Source organism: Phacochoerus africanus, chromosome 1 (assembly GCF_016906955.1).
Source record: "Phacochoerus africanus isolate WHEZ1 chromosome 1, ROS_Pafr_v1, whole genome shotgun sequence".
Lineage (NCBI taxonomy): Eukaryota > Metazoa > Chordata > Mammalia > Artiodactyla > Suidae > Phacochoerus > Phacochoerus africanus.
In genome coordinates, this window is record NC_062544.1 from 7331839 (window position 1) to 7351580 (window position 19742).

The 19742-nt window shown below is 43.9% G+C and overlaps 1 protein-coding gene across 1 annotated transcript in view; it reads right to left on the reverse strand.

Annotated features, from left to right (window-relative positions):
• The window catches only part of ATPSCKMT (ATP synthase c subunit lysine N-methyltransferase), a 419223-nt gene that overhangs the window by 62541 nt on the left and 336940 nt on the right, over nt 1-19742 (reverse strand). Inside the window, exon 7 of the transcript XR_007133449.1 lies at nt 883-1023. The gene's annotated coding sequence lies outside the window, so the exon portion shown is untranslated. The remainder of the gene's footprint in view (nt 1-882; nt 1024-19742) is intronic.

Consider the following 19742-nt stretch of genomic DNA (forward strand, 5'->3'; position numbering starts at 1 on the left):
GGGGCAGGTGGTGGGGGGAGGGATGGACTGGGGGCTTGGGATTGCATATGCACACTGAGATACATGGAATGACTGGCCAGTGGGGACCTGCTGTGTGGCACAGAGAGCTCTACCCAGTATTCTGTGATCATCTATGTGGGCAAAGAATCTGAAAGAGAACGGATGTGTGTACATGCGTAACAGAATCATGTTGTACTGCAGATATTATCCCAACCTTGTAAATCAACTATACTGCAATAAAACTTTAAAAAATGAAGAAACAAACAAAATAAGTAAGTAAAAGCTAGAGGTCCAGCTCTCTTCCCTGTGCTGGTAGGGATAGCAGAGCATAAAAGACAGCACCTTCATGAAAGTGACTTTCCTTGGGCTGATCCTCAAATAGAGCAGGAAGACACCCAGGAGACTGCAAAGGCCCACATTCAACCAACTCAAGTCCCAGAAAGAAGAGCTCACCAGAGTAATGGAGGCATTTTTTTTTTCTTTTTTAGGTTTTTTTTTCTTCTTCTTCTTCTTCTTCTTTTTTTTTTTTTTTTTTGACAAATGGTACGGGATCCAGGGAGATAGAATATGTGTTGAGGTATATTCTAGAAATCAAGACTTCCATAAGGTAAGCAAAGATAAAAGGGGGTAAAACAGTCATGTTGGGAAGTTTTTGTTTTCAAAACAACTCAATGCTCCCCATGGTTTTAAGGTATAATCAGTAAAATAGGTGGTTCTTTCAACTCAAGTAACAAAGAGAAAACAAAGCTTTGATCTCTTCAAAGGAAACCAAATACCGCAAATGGGAAAACCTTAAGGACAGATGGAAAAGGACAGTCTTGGCTTGTGAGGGTGTAATAATAAAGCAGCCCTTGGAAGACACATTAAGATAAGCCCACATACCCTCTATGCATGCGTGGTGTAGATGTTCCTCGGCAGTATTCAGTTAAGGATGGCGAGGATGGCATCGAGCCATCTGGGGGTGACGAACCTTGTGGCTTTGGATGCAGAATGTCCTCAAACAGAAGAGAAACCAGATGCAACCTGCAGAGAGGTAGAGTCTTATCAGTTGAAGTGAAAGCATTAAAAGCTGTGCATTATTAGGTTGCGACTTTTTAAAAAGTTTTTAAGTTGAAGTATAGTTGATTGATAATGTTTTGTTAATTTCTGCTGTACAGTAAAGTGATTTGGTTATAACATACATATACATTCTTTTAAAATGTTCTTTTCCATTATGGTTTATCACAAGATAGCAATTATATTTTCCTGTGCTCTACAGTAGGACCTTGCTGCTTATCCATTCTGTAGACACTTGTTTGCATCTGCTAATCCCAAACTCCCAGTCCACCCCTCCCCTATCCCACTCCTCTTTGGTAGCCACAAGTCTGTTCTCTATGTCTGTGAGCCTGTTCTTGTTTCATAGATAGGTTCATTCGTGTCATATTTTAGACTCTGCGTATAAGTGATAACACATGGCATTTGTCTTTCTCTTTCTGACTTACTTTGCTTAGTATGATAACCTCTAGGTCATCCACCTTGCTGCAAATGGCATTATTTCATTCTTTATATGGCTGAGTAAATATTCCATTGTATCTATGTACCACATATTCTTTTTTTTTTTCAAAGATTATAGTTGATTTAGTGTTGTGTCAATTTTTAAAAAGTGGGTAGGGAGATATGCAACCTGAAAGTGAGGTTCTAATGAATTCTATAATTGTTGCCTTAAAAGTGCAATCATTCTTATATTTATACCAAAATTATTCAATTTATTAGTTGAAACAAAATTTGTCATTTTAATAGCTTAAGAAAAAAATTAATTTTCAACCTTAAAAACTGAGCACTGATTTAAGTAAAAATTATTCTAAGTAGTCTCTTTTGAGATAAAATCTTTATGAAAATGTCCTTTAAAAAATCTAAATTTGGGAGTTCCCATTGTGACTCAGTGGGTTACAAAACCAACTAGTATCCATGAGGATGTAGGTTAGATCCCTGACCTTGCTCAGTGGGTTAAGGATCGGTGTTGCTGTGGCTATGGCCTAGGCCGGCAGCTGCAGCTCCAATTTGACCCATAGCTGAGGAACTTCCATATGCTGCAGGTGTGACTTTGAAAAGCAAAAATATATATATATATATATATAAATTATTGTATATCTCAAATAGACTCAGAAAGGGGTCACATTTTTGCTCTGAATTATCAGTAAAGTTGTTTTGGTTTTTTAAATAGTCATTTGAAGAGTGATCCTAATATTGCAGCTAATCGTGAAGCCCCTACTGCATCAAAGATGGTCTTTTTTGTACAGTATCTATGTTGCAATCATTCAACTTCCACTCAGTAATAATATAATCATGATATTTTTAGCATTCTGGTTCTTAAAACACGTCCACTGGCATGTCTAATCAGCGTTTTCTAATAGTGACCAGAAGCAACTTATCATCTGGCTCGTATTTATATCCACTTGAAAACTAAAGGTGCGTGCACTCCACCAGCGTCATTGTCAAGTGTCCTCAGGCTTGACAGATAAAACTATTTCATTTCCCCCCTCTGGGGCTGGACAGAAAAGTAATGGCTTCAAAAGCTAAAAGCTCTTTAGCACAAAAAAGGGCTTTAGCACCACACCTATCACGTAGTGGGTGCTAAGGGGTCCCTCTATGATCAGCTCCCTGCATCAAGCCTCCATTGCCTTATTCCTCCAGGAGAAAAAGCAGCCAAGGCGGGAGGCAGACGTGAAGCAGAAGCCTTGGCGCCGGCGGCGGGCGGCGGGGTTCAGGCAGTGTTCTCAGGACTCAGAAGATGTGGTACATGAAGGCTTCGTGCTTCACCTGCCTTCCCCGTTACACTCAGCCCCTGGAGGACCCACCTGGGTAAGGTAGGGCCACTTTTCTTGAGCACAGTGCCTTTCTTCAAGTTTCTCCCCTCTAGTTTTTCCTGTGCTCTCAGGGGTCCCTCATATGGTACTCTGCCCATCTCATAGAGCCTTCGAGGTCTGGGTCAGAATCCTTATCCTGATTCCTGTTCCCAGGGGACCATGGATGGACCTCAGGGGGAGTCCTTGAACTTGTGTGTCCAAGGGGATCCATGCAAATTCTTATAGGGAGAGGCCTCATGGTGGCCATCCTGTTCTTTAAGGGTCCCGCACTCAGAAAGGGTAAGGTCACCACTCCAGGTATGTCCCAGCTCTGCCCACTGCCAAACATCCCAACCGCCATCCATTCCCGGGGATCCCTGTGAGCTGGCTCTGCAGGCAGGTAGATAACCAACCCAACAGAGATGCTGGGGGCTGCCAGGGGGCCTCAAGATTAGTCTTCAAGAGTCAGCATCAACTGCACAGCAAAGGGTCAACCATGGGGTGTGTTACCCACACAGATGGAGACATCAAAGGTGTTTGAAGACGACAGGTTAAATATTTAAACACCATAGGATGATTTGACTGGGACAAGAGCACAGAGTAGGCACCAAAACACTCGCTGTTCTGACGAGCCTTCTATCACCCTCTGCTCTGGACAAAGCTCTTCATGCTGACTCTGCTCACAGCCACTGCCCACCTGCCCGCCCATGTGCCGGCCACAGCAGGACTGCAAGAATGTGTCTCCTCATCCATGATCAGTGAGAAGAGCCTGCAGCTCAAGGTAGGAAAGGGCTCTTCAAAGTGAGAGGGCCAGCCAGAGTCACAAGTAGGAGATGCTGAGGCACGCTGAGCAAGGTGACCACCTGTCCTGGCATTAGCATCGCAAGTCCTGCATCCTGAGAAACCTGTCAGTCCCTTGAAATGGGGGTTGTTATTTGCCCTAGAAATGAAAAGCCCCCAGAGTTCCCATGGTGGCTCAGTGGTAACAAACCTGACTGGTATCCATGAGGATGCAGGTTTGATCTCTGGTCTCGCTCAGTGGGTTAAGGATCCAGGGTTGCTGTGAGCTGCCATGTAGGTCACAGATGCGGCTCAGATCTGGCATTGCTGTGGCTGTGGCTATGGTGTAGACTGGCAGCTACAGCTCTGATTCAACCCCTAGCCTGGGAACCTCCATATGTTGCCGGTGTGGCCCTAGAAATAAAGAAAAAAAAAAAAAGGAACGAAAAGCCCCAAACATGAAAAGCCAAAACAAGGGTGTGGCCCAGAAGTCTTTTAAAAGCGTGTCATTGGGAAATACGCAGGAAAACCTTCTGGGTGGAGAACTCTTGCAAAAGATCAAAGCATCCCTCTGCCAAGGACACGGAGCACCAGACCCTCACTAAGTGGTAGGCCTGGCCGTCTGGTGGGCAGCCGCTCTCTGACTCAAGCAACACTTGACTTCAAGACAGAGCTAAACAAAAAGTTATTTCCCCTTTAGGCTGTTGTGTTCTCATCCATGTGTTTCCTTTAATAACCTCCTCCAGCCCAAACACATTTCCCTTCACAGTGAAGCTGATGTCACTTGGTCATGGGGTTACACAGGTCCACTGACAGACCACACTGTCTCCCAGCCTTCAGTGCCCTCCTGGGACCCTCCAGGCACTGGGAGAGTCTTGGCTGGCTGGCCAATCCTCAGGCCCTCCAGAGGAAGAGCAGTGCAGGAAGTGACCTCCCATCCTATCCACCTCACCCCTGCTTCTGGTGGGATTTTGTGCCCCTCCCCTGGGGACACTGGACTCTATCGTCATCAATGGGAGGTTTACCACTGGCCTCCAGTGGGTAGTGGGCTGGGAAGCTGCTAACACACCCTGCAGTGTACCGGTCAGTCTCCCCCACCCCCGGCCCCCGCTGCAAAGAATCCAATGTCACGAGTTCTAGTTGTGGCTCAGAGGAAACACATCTATCACCCCCGAGGATGCAGGTTCAATCGCTGGCCTCGCTCAGTGAGTTAAGGATCCGGTATTGCCGTGAGCTGTGGTGTAGGTTGCAGACATGGCTTGGATCTGGCATTGCTGTGGCTGTGGCATAGGCTGGCAGCTACAGCTCCGAATTTACCACTGACCTGGGAACCTCCATATCCCAGGGAAGCAGTCCTAAAAAGACAAAAAAAAAAAAAAAAAAAGGGAATCCAGTGTCAGTAGTGCTGGGGGTAATGGTGGCTGGGAGGGGGCGTCTTGGGGGCTGGACTCCGGGCACTTAGAGGACTTGGAGGACCACACAGCCCAAAGCTTGCACATTTATCAGCTTGTCTGATGAAGATTCTCACTGTTTCTGAGAATGAGAAAAACATAGGGAGAGCAAAGAAGCATGAAGTAATAGCAAAAACTTCAAGTCTATAGAAAAAATGTGTCTCCTGCCCATCCCGGGTATTAGGAAGAATCAGAGCCTCATCAAGGCTGTTGCAAATGATCTAATGATGCTGGTGATGTCACTGATGGTTTTGCAGCTCCTCTCCCTGTTATAATTGTGTAATGATACCCTGTAATGAGGGGAGGGAGGAAAAAAAGACCATTGTATAGGGAGCCGTTTTGAGGGTGCTGCATAGGGTGCTGGCATTACATTGAACTCTCTCTGAAACACTTTGCAAATTCACTTAAAAATTTATTGATATGTCCACACAAAGACATGTGCACACAAAAAAGGAGTTCGTAGCAGCATTACTGGTAATAGGCAAAAATGGAAACCAATCCAAATGTCCATCAAGTGATGAATGGCTAAATAAGATGCGCTCTAGCCATATCCATACAAGGGAATACTGTTTGGTAATAAGAAGAGATGAGGTACTCATACAGGCTACAGTGTGGATGAACCTTAAAAACCTATGCTAAGTGAACAAAGCCGAACCTCAGACTGTTAAAATTCCAGTTAATATGAAATATTCTTACAAAAAAAAAAAAAGCAAATCTATATACATGGCAAACGGTTACAGCTGCCTAGAGTTGGGAGGGAGGACAGAAATGGATATTCCCCCAAAATTGGCCTTCGGGATCTTTTAGGGGTAGTAGAAATGTTCTAAAACTGAATTGTGGAGATAATGGCACAAGTGAGTAAAATTACGAAAAACCGTTGAATTACGCACTCAAAGCAGGTGAACTTTATGGTATGTAAATTATACCTTAATAAAGCTCTTAACAAAAAAATCGATCCGACTTGGAAGGATTTTTTTCCTCATCTTTGCTAGAGAGTGTCACAGGAAGAACACTTAATCGGAGAGAAAACAGCATCTATGTCCCCATTCCACCATAATTAGCTTTATTTCTGAAGGGAAGGCACTGATTTGCTCCTGGACTCTGTTCCCCAAACTGTAAAGTGACAAATAGCCCCTAAGGTACTGTCTGTCTCTCATGCGATGAGATTTGGTGGACTGGCTTCTCACATCGCAATCGGAAAAACATCCTCCTACAGCTTAACTCGTGGTCTGGTCATTATAACATTACATCACGTTTGGAGCCCACTTTGGCTTAGAGAGAGTGGGTGACGGTGCAGATAGAGGTCAGGTCCAGGGCCACATGGATGGCTGAGGCGCTCTCTCTCCAAACTGGCCCCATTAGCAGTCACGTTACCCTCGTCTCATACAGGGATGTCTGCTGTCAGACCAGAAAAAGACCGGCCTGGGTCTCCTCAGGCAGGTATGTCACACCCAGGGGGTTCCCTTCCCCCTCAGGCCGTGGTGACACTTCATCCACTTTGGACAAGAGATGGGGACCTGCAGCATTAACTCAGACCTCACTGCCTGAGGCAAGACAGCTGCCCCACCCTCACCAGGCTCATCCTGCTTGGGAGACAGTGGGTGAAGGTGACAAGCAGGATCGCCCTTGGCGGAGCTCTTGCCTCTTCAAAGGCTCCAGGACTACAAGCCCCTCACCACTGTTCTTTGCCTACTTTCCCAATGAGGAACTAGGAAATGGCCACCCCTCCTCCTTGGGGAATTCCCCAGGCAGAACTGTAATCCCACCAGGGAGCCTGGGACACCAGGAACTCCACAGGCAGTTGCCCAGGTTGTTGACTGCACATGGATACCCAGCCAAGAGGACTGGGGCAGAAGGTGAAACCCATCTGTGCTCTACTTCCTAAGATCAATACCCTCATGTAAAATAATGACCTTGACGAGAAGGAGCATCTTTTCCTAATTTGAAAACAAACAAACAAACAAACAAAAACACTGTAAGGCCAGAGGCAGCCCTGTACATCCTTGTACCACCATGCCCAAGGGACATCAGATCATCCCTGCTCAGTGTCTTCCGGGATCTCAGGAAGGGCTGCCCCTGCCCTCTGGCTGCAGCCTCCTCTCCAGCTCAGACATGGTCTATTGACCTAGAAGGACTCAGGCAGCTCCTGGCTGGTTGAGTTCCCAGCCCAATCTCCTATTTCCCACCATCCCATAACTGATGGTCCCAAACTCCCTCCTTCCCCTTCAGTCAAATAGAAAAATCTCCACCTAAGTTTTCAAATAAACCAATGCCTCTGAGTTGCAGCTGAGAGCTCTTCATGCTGCAGAGGTGACAAAGACGAGAGTCCTCGTGAGTTGAGGGCTGGGTGCAAGCCCTGTGCCAGGATCATAAGGGAGTCCCAGGACAGCTTACTCTCCATGTTTCACAGATGGGAAAACTGAGCCTCCGAAGGTTAAATAACTGGCCAAAGCCACAGACCCCAGTGCGGTGGCAAATCTATCTAACCACCTCTCTGGGTCTCTTTGATTCACTACATGCTCTAGAATTTGCTTTCCTCTCCTGCTTGTCTTTCAAAACCCACCCAAGCCCCATTCCCCACTCAGATGATGCCTCACCTGCAGTGACCTTCACAACAAAACCATGTCCAGGGGCCTCTCCTGCTAAGCTGCTTTCACACAGCCCTTTCGTCATGCAGGCCAGGCCCATTTTGTGCTTACTTTTCAGCATATGCATCTTTAAAATAATTTAAATGATGCCAAAGATGAAAACTTTTTTTTCTTCTTTTTAGAGCCACAACCATGACATATGGAAGCTCCCAGGCTAGGAGTCAAATCGGAGCTGCAGCTGCCAGCCTACGCCACAGCCACAGCAGCAAGGGATCCTTAACCCACAGAGCAAGGCCAGAGATCGAACCTGCATCCTCAAGGATACTAGTCAGATTCTTAACTTGCTGAGCCACAGTGGGAACTCCCCAAAGATGAAATATTTTCATGAGAAATTCTGAGAAACCCAATTGTATTTTCCCAGCCCCTAAGGATAAGCAACCAGGAAAGTTCCATATTTCTGAATTGTGCAAACACATGGAAAAACACCTTCTCACTGCAAAGGTGGAAAAGCGTTGGTCTTACCTTATATCTTTTTTAGGTCATTAAAAAAAAAAAATGGGAGGCCACCCTAACTCAAAGTATTTTCCAAAATACAGTCACTTTCATTACTGAATTCCCACTCATGTCATACAGAGTGTAAACTATTTAACCAAGCATCAGTGATAACCCCTTCTCCCCAGCTATCTAATGCGGTAATCTTTCAAGGAGAGTTCCCTTAGCAAGTACAGTAGAGGAAACTTAACCAGGATGTACGGAATTGGGGAAATTTGTTAAGAAGGCCAAAAACTGGGGGCACCATCAGACAGAGCGTCCACTCTTTACCCCAGCTGGCAACTGACAATACATAGCATCTTGTTTCCATGAGAACAATAAGAGATGTATGGCAGTCTGGAAATAACTCTTTTGCTAAAACAATCCAGCTGTGTCTTTTTACACTACGTTACTTTGTGAGTCCTCTGAAATAATTTGTGACTCCGTCATTGCATTACTAAATTAGGGGGCATAATTCTCCCAGTTAAGTATTTAAGTCAGAAAAAGAAGAGGAGAAAGAAAGAAATATCTCATGGCATCTTTTGCTCAACTTTAAAGAAACTGAAGACTTGTTCTTGCCAAAGAGTGAGTGCTAAACCCTGCGGGCTGTCACAGCTTCAAACGAGCTAACAGATGTTTGTTCTCAAGTGCGTTTTCCTCTCAATGGCATTTTGAGGGTACTGTAAACTTACTGACACAGTGTTTTGGTGGAAACTTTTTAAAAAGATTATTTTGTTATTAAAAAAAAATTTCAACAAATGTTTTTGAATACATGTTGACCCATAGGGAAGCATAGATGAGTTTAGAGACTTACGGAAAATGTAGAAACAGCAAAGGTGTTGCCATCACACACAAACTTGGCTGTGAACCTCAGAACAGGCCTGCTTTCTTTCCTCATTTGGCCCTCTTCGTCCTGAGTACCTCTCATGTAGACCAGGGTTCTGAGCTGATTTCAACCCCAGTGGGACATCTGGCAATGACTGAAGACATTTTGGTTGTCCCAACTGGCGATGCTACTGTCATCTAGTGAGTGGAGGCCAGGGACCCTGCTCCACAACATACAATGCACAGGACAGACCCCAATGACAGAATTATCCAGCCCCAAATATCAGTAGTGTGGAAGCTGAGAGATCCTGGGGTAGACAGAAGGTAATTTTATCTGGTTCAGGTTGTTGTAAACGAGACATATCTTCTGCCTGTGCTAAGCTTACAGTCTACGCAGGACAGGCACATAAACACACCTTCCCAATGTAATGTGGGAGAGCTCGCCAGTACAAGGAGTGCTGTGCTGGACTCCATCTTGTCAGGACCAGGGAAGAATGAACTTGACACAACCTAAGGCTAAGGACGGGCTTAGAGAATTCAGGAAGATGAGTGAGAACTGGCCAAACTGAGGAGAAGGGAAAGGAAAAGCAGATATGGGGCACCTCCAAGCAGCTCTTTCTTACCAGGTGGGAAGCAAGGGAAGGCAGTTCAGCTCCATGGTACCTTGGGTGGATACCAAACTGGAGCTTTGTCTGGTGGGTCATGGTTGTGAGGTCATGAGATGAAGGTCATCCACCAGGTACCTCTAGGGATATTTAAGAGAAAAGATTGGAGACAAGGAGACTGGTGTGAGGTTACCTCTGGGGAGAGAGGAACAGGGCATGGGAGGTGAGTATGGAGAGAATGGATCAGAAGCAAGAAACAGGAGGTAAAATCTTGATGAATTTGTGAGTAGGAAGTAAAGACAATGAAGGCTCTAGGATGACCTCCAATATCGGACTCAGATTACTCGTGTTCCTTCCAAATGATTCATCAAACTTCCTAGCCTCTTGGTCTGTTGACCTCCTCATCTCCAGTGACCTTTCTTCCCTCCACCTTGGCTACCTATACAAGAGTCATTCTTGTAATGACCAGAAATTCCAATTAGAACTCTCAATTTTGGTCAGCCATTCTTTGACTTTCTCCTCTTCTGCTTCTAGAATATTTGCTCAGCCCTCTTGGTGCACCAAGACACCTGGTCCCTCTCATGCCACCTCTTTCTCTCTATCTACTGACCCTGTACATGTTTCTGCATGCCCAGCTTAGAGTCCCTGATCCACTAATAAAAACCATCACCTCAATGACACTCTCCACCCCTTCCATCTCTCTCCTTACATTATCAGTGCCTATCAAGACCTTCAGCCTTACACGGGAGCATTCTGTATTTCTGCATGTGATTCTACAGTTGCCTCAAAACAAAAGGTTTAATTTAAAAAGCACACCTTAATCCTGAATGATGCCGACTCTCTGGCATGCTTACCAGCGTGCAACTAAAGTTACCACATTCACAATCAGGCTAATTCATCACCATAAACATTATGTGGAGTCTCTCCTCTTTGTCCTTTTTTTTCCTCCTTCACTCATCCCACCTTTTATTATTGATTCACATGTGTGTGAAACATATGTAGACCATAGGTCAATTTTGCTTTGGTCTCTGGGACAGAGCAAGCCCACTTTTAGCATGTGTGCTGGAGGAACTTATACCCTAGTCAATCTTCAAAGACCCCAATCTGTCTTCTGCTTCCACCGTTCAAGGAAACTTCTCTCAACAAGGTCACCAAAGTCTTCATCTCCCAAATCCAAAGGAAATGAGTGAGACGTTACTTGACCTTTTGTTAGAATTTGACACAATCCTTCCTCTGAAAACATTCTGCTTTCTTGGCTGCCATGAGTTCTCTGCATAAAGGTTTCAGCCTGTAGGAATACAGGAACTTAACCACTCTGTATTTTTCTGCTTATTTTGTGTGGCGTGTGACATCTCAGTCACCACCATTTTCCTAGCTTCCACCAAGACCTCCTGCCCAGACTCCTCTCCCTTGTCTCCCACATGGTTCAGAAATTTTAAACATGGAAGAGATGCTGGCAGAAATGGCAATGGAGACTCTTTATGCATTCTCTGACCCTGCAACATTCCAACAGAACTGGACGGAGCCTTCGGGGTGTCCATATGCACACCTGTTGTGAACTTTCATCAAAAGCTGAGGGTAGAGAGTGAGACTGACCCCTCATCAGGGCACGGAGGATGCTTGCATCTGTTGTCTATCATCAAAAAATGGGGGAAACCCCTTAGCTATTCGTCACCATGGTAAGTAGAGGCCATGATGACCTGTACCAAAGCATCATGGTCATTGCCCACAGACAGTTCATGGTTGGTGAAAGACAGTGGTTTGTTAGCAGAGACTATGCTTTCCAGTAGGTGCCTTTCTCTTCCATCTTACCTGGGCGTATAGCTGCCCAGGTGAGCTCCATTTCTCAGCCTCCCCTTGCAGTTTCTTGTGGACCCGGATGAAGGTTTAGTAACAGGATGTGAGCAGAAGCGAGGCCTACCATTGCAGATTGAATTGTGTCACCTCCCAAATTCATATGTTGAAGTCCCAGCATCTCAAAATGTGACCTTAATTGGAAAAAGGGTCTTTATGGAAGTAATTAAGTTAAAGTTAGGTCTTTTGGGTAAGTCCTTATCCAATAAGACTGATGTCTTGTAAAAGAGTACAATTGGACACTGAGAGATGCATAGAAGGAAAATGATATAAAGAGATAATAGGAGGAGTTCCCATGGCACAGTGGGTTAGAACCTGGCTGCAGCAGCTCAGGTCACTGCAGAGGTGCAGGTTTGATCCCTGGCCCGGCTTGGTGGGTTAAAGGATCCTGGCCTTGGAATTTCCACATGCTGTAGGCACAGCCATAAAATAAAGTAAAAAAGAGAGAGAGGGAGACGATGGACTTCTATAAGCAAGAAGAAAGGGCCTGGGATATATCTTTTTCTCGAAGTCCTAAGAAGGAACCAACCATGCCAATACTTTGATTTTGGACTCTTGGTCTCCAGAACTGAGAGACAATAAATGTCTGTTGTTTAAACCACAACAGAAGGTACTTTGTTACAACAGCCCCGGAAAAGGCAGACGCCACTCTCAGGTCGTGACCCTAGAAGGGGATACAGGTGAACTTTCCGGCTCACTTCCATCCCCACGGGCCTGCACACGGCTCAGTCTAGAGCAGACGTGGATGGTCCAGAGTAGAAACCACAGGCTGATTTGCCAGAACCACACTTCTGTTAACAGGGCGCCCCAGACTGCTCCCCTCCGAAATGTTACGGAAGATAGTCTATCCTTTCTAAGCCAAGAGGCTCAGGCTCCCATTGTTACAGCAGCTTAGCCTATATTCTAAATAAGTCTTACACACAGACCATGGCTAGCTGTAGACAGACTCACATGCGACTTCCAAAGAAAGCTTGAAAGTGAATTACACTTGACCTTTCATGCCTGTTATACATTATCCATCATATTCGTAGAATTTAAAGTGCCTGTCATATCCATTCCTGCCTCTTAAACCTCTGATGTCATCGCTCTCATCAACTAACTTGGTTTTCATTGCCAGCCTCACTTCTCTTTCCATTTGCAAATCACTCAGAACATCGCTTCCAAGGTTTTTGTTTCTTCTCATCTCCTTTGCCACAATATTCCCTTTATTTCACTCCGGTCTGGTTTTTGAGTTCAAAATACTTTCTGGAATACAAGCCTGCCACTGCATGGTTCTTTTCTTTTCAACCCAGGCACCACCGAATGTGACTCAGCCATCATCATTGCAGGTAGAGCACTTTCCCAAAATACGCGTCCACCTCTTCTCTTCTATCTTTTGCTTTGAAGTAAAATCCCCTTTGAAATTAAAGAGACTTCTTCCCATAATAGAATCCAGTAACAATAGGACTTGGCTGGACATTTTTGGCCTTTTAAAAATGTCGACATTAAAATGAAAATTTGCTGTTAATTGATACCTAAATGCCTGACTTTTCCTAATCATTAGAAGTATAAGAAAGAAAGGCTAAAAAACAACACTAGCACAAAATGCTAATTAAATTCTGTCTTACTCTAAGGTAACTCCATGGCAAGAATTTTATCTAAGCTGGAACATCTGGGATAAAAATTTTCAACATCAAATACAGGTTGCTTTAGGGTTTTCCTTACGCTGTGTCCTGTTGTTTTTCTTGTGCAGATATCCTAGGGAAGTTCAAATAGGGGATCTGTTTTACATTCCAGATAAAAATTAAAAATCACTGAAGCATTTGTCTACAAATGCAAACTAATCAGTCAGTCCTACTTCTGTTTCTCTCTAGAAAGGAGGGCACCATGGATACATTTAAATCATCCGGCAGTGACATAACTTACCTTCTCTGTGAGCCGTTTTTCACTTACAAAATTTTAGTGGTTCAATGCACTAAGCAGAAGGTAAAATATGGAAACATCGTATTTCTTTCCCTGCTTCTGTCAGAGAAAGAGCTGTGACCTTGGGAAAAGAAAATATCCTTCCTCTGACTTTGCTTCCTCATTTGCAAAGCAGGGAAATCAACGTCCCACTCATTTACTAATAAATTATCTCATTACTGAGTGTAAACACTGCGATTGTGTAGCATTTATTTCTGCAATCTGTCAGGACGTTTCGAAATTTCTGCATGAAATCTACAACTTAATGCAGTGTTTCTCTTTCTCCCTCTCCCATGGCGTGTCAGAGGAAGCAAGGCTGAATGGCGAACACATGGGCGGCGTAAATGGAATGCTATTGAATTTACTTCGAGATGGATAAAAGGAAATGTGATTAAGTTTCCTAAAAGCCTTCCAAATAAACTTCACTTAAAGACGCGATGGAAAAGGAGGTTTTAGCTGATCAAAGTAGAGCCTCAGATTCCTTGACACTGGAAACAAAGGGCAGATTGGGGTAAGCACCAGAGAATCGAAGCGGTGTAAGCCAAAGACTTTACAGGACAGAGAGGACCCCCCGGAAGTGTGGACGAGAGCAGCTCCTGTTGTGGCTCGGGGGTGGGGTGAGGACCTGACATCGTACCTGTGAGGATGCGGGTTCTTCCCTGGCCTTGCTCAGTGGGTTAAGGATCCAGGGTTGCCACAAGCTGCAATGTAGGTCACAGATGTGGCTCAGATCACAGATGTGGCTCAGGTGTTGCTGTGGCTGTAGCGTAGACCCCAGCGGCAGTTCTGATTCGACCCTTCGCCCAGGAACATCCATATGCTGCAGGTGCGGCCAAAAAAAGAAAAAAAGAAAAAGTATGGATGGGATGCTTGCGAGCACGGAGAAACAAGCTCCATGTCCGAAGCCTTGAGTTCAGATTGGCAACTGGTGTAAGTGAACTAATTCTTTCTGTCTGTCTCTCTCTCCTTAATGTAAGTACAATGAAACATATAGAAAAACCTATGTTTTTATTTAGTGGTGAAAAGCCATAATGTCTCACAAAAAGGAGAGAAACAGCCCTACAGATCTGCAGCCCCTTAGAGAAAGATTTCCTTCTGCGACGCACACAAGCTACCAAGGATCACAGAGGATCCACAGCAAGCAACCCCTCAAGAGGTCTGGGTTGTTCGTGGACTAAATTCTAGTCTCTGGCCAAAGAAAGAAAAAGAAAAAAGGGACCATAGTAAAAAAAGTACAAGCATAAATATGCTCAACAGCCCACATATACTTTTGGCTTATCTTCAGGATACATTCGCAAACTCATTCACAAACACCACAAAATGTGTACACTTTATATCTGTCCCCAACTTTTTCACCCTTCAGGAGACTCAAACTAAAGCAACATGATGTTTATTTCCCAGGACTCTGTAATTCCACTTCCTTTGGAATTACACATCTGGTAAGTGGTAACCCTCTCAGGGTCATTAATGTTCCTGAAATATATTGTCATAGAAACTGGCGTCTTTATCCTTTTTTAATACATCTGCCTGCCCCAACTTATCAATAACCTGAACACATGCAGGGACCCACTTTGCACTGAGTGGGAGATTACCGTTACATGCCAAAAGAGCCGAATTTATCAAGATGCAAGTCTCCTCTCTCAAGAATTGTGTGTCTTTATGGTAAAACCAAATCGTGAGTTTCCATTCAAGTGGATATTTTGCGATCTATAGTTTGTCAACAGTCACCTGCACTCCGTTTTGATGATTTTCTTTTCCCCTTTGCAACGTGGTCAATGATGTTATTGAGTCTTCCTCCATGAGCACATTATTTTTGAAAAGCCCAGTGTTAATCTGCCCATAAAATAACGTATTACCATGCGGGATAATCAATTCCAATGGATTATTTAGGCTCATTGTCTTTCACACAAAGACAGAAGATCTGAGACATTCTCTTGTTAAAAGAAGATTTGAAAAAACTGAAATAAACAGAAACAACGATCAGGAATGGAGCGAAATGGAAGCAGGACATCAAATCCCTGTAATCAAACAGCCTTTGAATCACGGATGAGCATAAACTGAAAAATCTCCTGCTTTTGTCTGTAGATATTCTTCGAGATAGTATGCCACGCTGCTCTTCACTGGAGATACTTAGAAGTTGCCAGAAGTAATTAATCTCAAGGAGAAACATTTCACTATGGGGTGTGATAAAAAGCGTTATTACTACAGAGGCATTCTAACCATCAAGTTCTCTCAGCCTACTGAAAGTTTTTAGTAAAAAGTGTACACACACACGTATGCATGTGAACCATGAAACACCAAAGCAGTTCATAATTGATAACCCATACATTTTAAATATAATTTTTGACCGGGCTCATCACAACTCTCAAAGCTTAAATTAAAACGTGAAAAATAAATGTTTAAATGAAACACACCAAGTTGATAACAGTGCCCAATATACAGTGGGTCTGATTAAGGGTGTTTTTTTATTTGTTTGTTTTATTCGCTGTCGTTTCTAAATTTTCTGCAATATAGAGTTAGGATTTTTATAATAAAATATTTCAATATTATATTCAATTTTTCCAAACCTACTAACATTTTCACTACCTACAAAGTGTCTCCTTATATAAGGCACTTTATGTGAGTCAAGGTCTTTAATAAGATTCTGAGGTCTACAAAAGCAAACAGAATACGATGAAAATTACTTTCAAACCCACACGCCACAAGCCAAAGGAATGTGTGGATGAACATTACTATCTGTAAAAACATCCTCTTCTCCTAGAAAAATATACCCTAAACTGAAAACAGCAGTTGTCTCCATGGAATTGGGACTGAGGGTGGCTTTTACTTTCTATTTTGCACATGCTCATTTTTAGTTTTTGCATTGTTTCTATTTCTGTGTTTCTTCTATTTGATAAAAAAAAAAAAACAACTTCCTGTTTCCCTTGAAAAAGTTTGACTTTTTAATGAAAATCCTGCTTGACTCATAAATGTACACATTTTCTGATTGCACGATAAGAACCAATATAGAAAAATTAGTCTTTGAGACACTGAAAACTGAAAAAAATGTTTAAGAAGTCACTGTGGGGGGACTGTGGGGTTTCTTTGGGGAGTGATGAAAATGCTATAGAATTAGATAGTTGCACCACCTTGTAAATAGACCACTGGACATTATACTCACAGAGTGAATTTTATTGTCTGTGAATTATAGCAGAAGAAGGAGGCGGAAGGGGAGAAGGAGAAGAAGAGGAAGAGGAGGAGGGGAGGAAGGAGGGGAGGGGACTAAGTCACCAGAGCACGTTCCCCCAAATCTCTGTGTCTCCTTCCCGCCCAAAAGTGGAAGATGAGGAGCAGACAGGGGAAGCTAGCGGAGGTAGCTAGCCGAGGCTGGAGAATTCTCAAGGCCGTCTTACTCGCAACAAACACCTCTTTTAAATCCAATGGCCTTGTACAGGCAGACACCTGGGCTGCACCAAGAAGAGACTCTCTGTGAAGACATTACACCTCGTCAGGACAGATATTATCCTCCCTCGCCCAGAGTTAGTGACTTTTGTGAGATGAGCCCTGCAGAGCGTGTGCCTTTGGTGTGGTCACCCTGAGCCTTTTCTCATGGTCTGTAGCCATGCTGATACCTCTGTCAGCTGGCTAGTGCTGAACAATGAACCGTCTCCAAATTTAGTGGCTGTATCCCCCACCAGTGTGTTCCCCTCCTGTTCCTTAAAGCTCCTCAGGCACAGTTTTAGGAAGATAGAAGGGAAGAAAGGCTGTAGCCCTTATGTTACCTTAGACGAGGCAGGTCTACGATGGTCAAGGTAGAGTCGGAGACATCTCACTGAGTCAAGGGAAGGCACTGAGTTTTTGCTATTTAAAACAAAGGACTCTTTAAGAGTTCCCGTCGTGGCTCAGTGGAAATGAACCTGACTAGCATCCATGAGGATGCGGGTTTGATCCCTGGCCTCACTCAGTGGATTAAGGATCCGGCGTTGCTGTGAGCTGTGGTGTAGGTCACAGACATGGCTCAGATGTGGCATTGCTGTGGCTGTGCTGTAGGCCAGCAGCTACAGCTCTGATTCAACCCCTAGCCTGGGAACCTCCACATGCCCCGGGTGCAGCTCAAAACAAAACAAAATAAAAAACCAAAACAAACAAACAAAAAAAACCCCATAAAACAAAGGACTATTTATATGCTTGAGTTCATCATTCCACTAAGATGAGACCATCAGGTCAAGTTGTATGTTCCCTAGATCCATTTCATGTGGCTTGATTTTATAGGGTGAGAACTAATAACTGGGAAAACAGCAATAATCTCAAAATAAAGAAGAATTGAGCAGAAGCACATGAGAATTTGTCAGTAAATTTATTTTTAAAAATGCTCCCTTTGGGGCTTTATTCTCAGACACTATGACTCTGAAAGTTTGGGGTTTAATGCCAAAAACTGTAATTTTAGCAAGTGTCCCAGTTAGGTCAAGTTCAGTTGTATTGTGTAAGAAAAGGGACTCATTGTATCTGCTCCATCGCATTTGAAGAGATGAACCAATAGGCGGGAATGGATGTAGCATGTTGATCTGAGGTGCATTTAAGCTGATTTATGAGCCAGGCTAATCATAGAGGGAAAAAAAATTTGCAATAGTCAAGCTTATATCAGGCACAGTTCTCCCTTACTTTCCAGGATCTCTATTTCCTTTTTCCATCTATCGATCGCTCATTAAAATCTAGAAGCTTCATGTTATCCCAGGTATCTTGTAGGATTGCATACAAATGCAAGTTACAATGACCTCCCAAATAATACCTAAGATAGAAAGAAATGCACTTATTGTGAGTAAGGAACCCAACAATGACCTGAACCCATGTGGACCACACTTTTCCCACCTCACCACGTTGCCGTCTCTCAACTTCATGGTGTAAAAGGTGGAACTGGGTCTCCAGCCATCACATCCCAGACAGAACACTGAAAGAACGAAAAGGAAGAAGCAGATATCCCTTTCCTTTAAAGAAACATTCTGGAGTTTGCACATTTCACTTCCACTCACATCTCATCGGAACTTGGAATGAGATGCCTGGAAAGGAAATCACTAGAAAGGAAGACTGGAAGAAAATATCTCTGTTCCAGACTAAGAGATGGGGGCGCAATTCCCAAGGAAGAAGGAGAAACGAACCATGTGACAAGAAGAAATCCCTGCTTTAATCAGGCTATGTCAGAACATCTACCTGCGTTCACAGCCGGTAAAAAGTTTTATGCCCAATGGTATTCATGGTAATTATTTATAATAATAGTAACTATTAGTAAACACATTACATGGTCAACAACAGGAAATCATTAAGTCAACTATGGTACATGAGTTTAATAAAGCAATATAGAATCATCAAAAAGGTTGGTTACCAAGATCATTTAATCATTTTCAGCTTGAAACAGTGTCTAGATTCACCCACATTTTCTTTTAAATACCCAAGAAGCACAAAAACTCAAAACATTAGAAACTAAGACTGAGAAATGGACTGATTCCTCATGCTTGGAGGAAATAACCACAGGCAGCACAATGTTTGATTAAGGTAAATCTACCCAGGCTTTGGTTCACGGAAACCTTGAACTCTATAAAACAAATTCCTTCTAAAAGTGAAAACAAAAGAACTAAAAGAAGAACACATTTTCCATCCCCCACGAACAGTGTCCCAAACACTATCACTCTGGCCCACCGTCCCAGGCCACCCTTAAGGCACTGGCAGATGAGTAGGCTTTACTTCCGACCAACATCGCTAAGCTTTCCTGCCATTTTCATCCTATATCTATGCAGAAATGCAAATCCCAGGAAACAGCTGGGCAGGAAGCAAAGCAGAAGATGCTAGCAGAATCCTGGTGCTTTCTGGCTGATGATGCCTCAGGGGTAAAGCTTTATAGATGGAGGCAGAGACAGAGAGTCTTGACAGCAGCAAGACAAGAATTGTCACTTTTCATATACTTCGCTGGGTCTGAGTATAAGAAACGACATAGGCAGGGTCTCTCCTGGGAGAACAGATGCAAATGGGGAGAGTCTCAGAGACTGGGAATCCAAGCAGGAGCCCTGCACATCAACAGCATCTTCTTCCAAACGGAGATTCAAGGAGGAGTCCATCCATTTCACAAGTTGGTAGATGCAAACTATTCCATTTAGAATGGGTAAGCAATGAGGTCCTGCTGAACAGCACAGGGAACTGTATCCAATCTCTTGAGATAAAACACAATGGAAAGCGCAGCAGAAATGAATCTGACTAATATCCATGAGAACGCAGGTTTGATCCCTGGCCTCACTCAGTGGGTTAAGGATCCAGCATTGCCTTGAGCTGTGGTGTAGGTTGCAGATGTGGCCCAGATCTGGCGTTGCTGTG